General features: G+C 34.4%; 2 non-coding genes across 2 annotated transcripts in view; both read left to right on the plus strand.

The window, feature by feature from the left end:
- Nucleotides 1–4756: 4756 nt before the first annotated feature.
- Nucleotides 4757–4875, plus strand: LOC130084518 (5S ribosomal RNA). The gene has a single exon (XR_008806950.1). It is a non-coding gene; the product is annotated as a 5S ribosomal RNA (ribosomal RNA).
- A 61-nt stretch (nucleotides 4876–4936) lies between these two features.
- The window catches only part of LOC130084519 (5S ribosomal RNA), a 119-nt gene continuing 55 nt past the window's right edge, over nucleotides 4937–5000 (plus strand). Inside the window, exon 1 of the ribosomal RNA XR_008806951.1 lies at nucleotides 4937–5000. This exon is cut by the window's right edge and continues 55 nt beyond it. This is a non-coding gene — a ribosomal RNA (5S ribosomal RNA).

Here is a 5000-nt window from a genome sequence, read left to right on the forward strand (position 1 = left end):
ATAAATGTCCTGATTGTAACAAAGCATTTATGAGATGTGATTGTGAAAGTGAACATGAAGAGGAGATTAATGATGGAATGGAAATTATGGAACCTGAGAATAATATGGAAATGATGGGTACTGTCAATAATGAAGAAGAGGATGATGGGACTGTGGAAGACAATGAGGAGAGTAAAGGGCATGAGCAAGAAAAGAGTGGAGACAAGGAGTTGGAGAGAGGAGAGGGGGATGCGATGGAGGGAATTATGGAAGAGGGTATTGCGGGTCCGGTGAATGATACAGTAAAAGAGAGGAGGGAGGATAAAAATGAGAAGGAGCAAGTTGAGGAATGCATAGAAGTTAATTTGGAGGAGCTTAGGAGGGGAATGAAAAGAGGAATAGTGAATAAACCAAATGTAGAAGAAAGTAGGGAAAAAGGACAGAGAATGAGAATGAGCTTAAGTACAAAACAAGATAGAGACTTAATGGAGGAGGGGGGAGAAAATGATGAAACATGAATGTGTTGTTTTTAATGACTCTATGTATTGTTTCAATCAATGTGAGGGGATTAACTAGTGTGGATAAATTTGGAAAACTGAAAGAGTTATGCAAAAAGGCTGATGTAATATTATTGCAGGAAACATTTTGGAAAGATGAAATGATGGACAGTTTTAAAAAAAGATGGAAAGGAGGGATTTATTATAATAATGGGGAAGGGGGGAAAGGGAAAGGAGTTGCTGTCTTATGCAAAAGAAACTTGAGTGATGATGTTGAAATCATATACCAGGATAAAGAAGGAAAATGCCTTATTGTGAAAATATCTATAGAAGGGGAAACTTTTTGTGTGTGTAATGTACATGCACCAAATGCAGAGGGGGATAAGAAAATGTTTTTTAATAATTTAAATGGCCTGATAGAAAAATGGGAAAGGCTTATTCTAATGGGTGATTTCAATACAGTTTTCAGTAGAGTGGATATAACGAATGACATGGTTTACAAAAGAGACAGTGGGAGAGAAGAATTGCTCAAATTAATGGATAAAAATGATCTAATAGACATATGGAGAGAGATGAATGAGGGTGTAAGAGACTTCTCAAGACGACAGTTGGTAAAAGATAAAATGAAGCAAAGTAGAATAGATTTCATGTTGGTTAAAAGGAATATGAAGAGAAAGATTGATAAGATATACTATAAAATGACTTCTTTAAGTGACCATGGAATGCTAATAGTACATCTGAATGAAACGGGGGTGGAGCGGGGAAAGGGGATATGGTGTTTAAATAATGAACTATTAAAAGATGAAGGGTATAAAATGAAGATAGAAGAAATTATAACAAATGAGAGAGGGAATGAAATGTATGAAGAAGACAAGAGGGTATGGTGGGATAATGTAAAGTATGAGATAAAGAAATTTTCAATAAGGTACAGTGGTTTGTTACAAAATATTAAGAAGAAAGAAGAATTAACTGTTAGAAATGTTTTGAAAGAAGAATTACAAAAAGAGAATGGGGATATAGAAACGATTTTAGTATATGAGAACAGACTAAAAGATATTGAAGGAGAAAAATGTAGAGGAGCTATGATAAGAAGTAGGGCAAAACATGTAATAGAAGGGGAAAGATGCACAAAATTCTTTTTTAGCCTAGAGGAAAATAGACAAAAGGCTGATACAATAAAGGAGGTATTAAAAGAGGATGGAAGTAGAACGAAAGAAATCAAAGAGATATTGGGAAGTGTAAAAGAGTTTTATGCACGTCTTTTTAAAAGTGAAGGGACACAAGAAGAAGAAAAAGAGTTTTTATTAAGTAAGGTTAAAACAAAAGTAATTAAGGAAGATAAAGAAAGGTGTGATGCTGATCTTTTAGATGAAGAAATAGAGGTAGCAATATCACAGTTAAATAATGGTAAAAGTCCAGGAGCAGACGGATTGACCAGTGAATTTTATAAGGCTTTTAAGAACACATTAACACCGGTCTTAAAACAAATATATAAGGATATATATGATAAAGGGGAAGCAAGTCTTTTGATGAGAGTAGGAATGGTGAAATTAATTTTTAAGAAAAGAGGTGACTCAGCAGATTTAAAGAACTATAGGCCTATATCAATGTTAAATACGGATTTTAAAATATTGGCTAAAGTTTTGGCAAATCGGCTAAAGGGGGTTTTACCAGAAATAATAACAACGAATCAAGCGTATTCAATTATAGGGAGGGAAATTACAGATACGGTAATTAATATAAGGGATAAAATAAGTTATATGATAGAAAGCAAAAAGAAGGGATTTATGGTTAGTATTGATTTAGAAAAAGCTTTCGATAGGGTAGAACATGATTTTTTATTTGCACTTCTAGAGCAATTTGGTTTTGGGGATAAGTTTATAAAATGGATCCGAGCTTTATATAAAGATGCAATTAGTTTTGTAAAGTGTAATGGTTTTATGACAGATGTTTTTAGCATAACAAGGTCAATAAGACAGGGATGTCCTTTATCTGCATTATTATATAGTATTGTAGCTGAACCTTTAGGTTTAGCAGTCGCAGAAGACGAAAATATTAAAGGTGTTGGCTTTGGCGGAATGGAAAAAGAACAAAAAATTTACCAATATGCAGACGACACAACTTTAATTTTAAAGGATACTGAGAGCATTGAAGGAGCTATGGGGCAAATACAAAATTATTGTAAAGGTTCAGGAGCAAAAATAAACATTGATAAAACTGTTATGATGAGAATAGGGACGTCAAAACAATTACCCAACTACCTTAATTTTAAAGAGGAGACAGAAAACATGAAAATTCTGGGAATTCGAATTGGGAAAGAGGAAAAGAAAACTAGAGACATAATATGGGATGAGATTTTAGGAGGGATTGAGAGAAGATTGACTTTTTGGAGACAAAGGTTGCTGAATCTAAGAGGGAAAATTTTGATTGTGAATACTCTGATGCTGTCAAAAATATGGTATGCTTTAGAGGTAACTCCATTACCAATTTGGGTATATAAAAAGTTGAAAGCGTGTATCTTAAAATTTATATGGGACGGAAAGCCAGCAAAGATTGCTTACGACACAATGATAGGGCCTGTTGATAAGGGGGGTTTAGGTTTGTTAGATCCTGCTTTAAGAATGAAGAGTTTAAGGGTTAAGACAATGAAGAAATTTTTAAATGAGGATAATAGACAAGAGTGGAAGGACGGAATGAAGTATTTCTTAAATAAGTGTGGAGGTCTTAATATGGGCGAGGAAATAATATGGATGAAATTAAAGGAACATATGTTAAAGGGTATACCAGAATACTATAGAGAAGTTTTAGGAGCGTGGAAAGAATTCTTGCCGACAATTGTGTATAAGCCAGAAGGAATGAACGAATTTTTGAATCATCCGTTGTTTTTAAACTCTAATATTGTATTTGAAGAGAAAGAATTATATTTCAAACAATGGATTGCAGCAGGTATAGTTAAAGTTAGAGATATTTTGTATGAGGTAATAGATGGCTTTATACCACTTCAAGGTGTAATAGATGAAATTGAAGGAATTGGAGATGAAGTGGAAAGGCATGTAGTAAAACAGCAATTTGACAAAATTAAAAAAGCAATTCCCAAAGAGTGGATAGAAGGAATAGAAAAGAGATATGAAGGAAAGGGAAAGGTTGACATGTTTTTAAAAGAAAGTGGGAATAAAAATTCTTTTCAATCATGTTCTTTAAAATCGTTTTATAATTATTTTAGAAATATGGTTTTTGTCCAGCCAATAGCAAATGGTTTTTGGACTAGGTTATTTCCAGAGACTGAAGCTGAAAATATTTGGGAAAATGTAAGAATAAGATACATGGATCCTATGATTGAAAATTTTAATTTTCTCTTAAGACATAATGTAATTTATACGAAAATGAGACTATGTAAAATGAGGTTTGCACAGAATGCAAGGTGTGATGTCTGTAAAAATGAAGATGAAGGGGTTTTACATTTGTTTCTATTGTGTTCGAATCTTCAGGATTTTATGAGAGAGATAAAACAATTTGTGGAAGGAATTTTGGAAGAAAGAATTGAACAACAAAGTGAATGGAATAAAGTATTTTTGCTTGGACTAAAAGGTAGAGGGAAAAATAAATATATAGTCAACTTTGTTCTAAGCGTGGCAAGATATGCAATATGGTGCAGACGTAATGTAATGAAAGGAAGACAAGGTAACATTAACATGTGGGTTTTCTTTAAAAAGAGGTTGGAAGGGCATATGCAGATCTTGTATGAATATTTCAGCTTGAATGGACAAACTGAGAGGTTTTACAAAACAATTACAGGGAATGATACAAGAGTATTGGAATGTTTCTATCAATATAAGATAAATATGCCAAAGTAAATATGCTTGTAACTTGATGGTGTCTATGGATGGGCGAACTAATATGAAATCATGTTAAGTGAATTGTATATGAGACGATATGTTGCAAATGATTTGTGTATATGTAGAATGCGAAATGTTTAATAAAAAAAAAAAAAAAAAAAAAAAAAAAAAAGCACGCCCGATCTCGTCTGATCTCGGAAGCTAAGCAGGGTCGGGCCTGGTTAGTACTTGGATGGGAGACCGCCTGGGAATACCAGGTGCTGTAAGCTTTTTTGTTTAAAAAAAAACAACAACAAAAAAAAGAGTCACTGAGCTTCTTCAAAAAGCTGGACATAGTCTCTTTGTTTCTTCAAACAGCCTGAAATGGTCTCTGCGCTTCTTCAGAAACCCTGAAAGTGTCTCTTAATTTTTTCTTCAAAAAGCCCGATTTTGGCAGCAGTTTTCGCTTACGGCCATACCACCTTGAGCACGCCCGATCTCGTCTGATCTCGGAAGCTAAGCAGGGTCGGGCCTGGTTAGTACTTGGATGGGAGACCGCCTGGGAATACCAGGTGCTGTAAGCTTTTTAGTTTACTTCACTAATGTTCTAACCTTTTAAATAGGCCGATTTTGGCAGCAGTTTTCGCTTACGGCCATACCACCTTGAGCACGCCCGATCTCGTCTGATCTCGGAAGCTAAGCAGGGTCG

This window comes from Rhinichthys klamathensis, unplaced genomic scaffold, assembly GCF_029890125.1.
Source record: "Rhinichthys klamathensis goyatoka isolate OS25496 unplaced genomic scaffold, OSU_Roscu_1.1 h1tg000065l_1, whole genome shotgun sequence".
In the NCBI taxonomy this organism is placed as follows: Eukaryota; Metazoa; Chordata; class Actinopteri; order Cypriniformes; family Leuciscidae; genus Rhinichthys; species Rhinichthys klamathensis.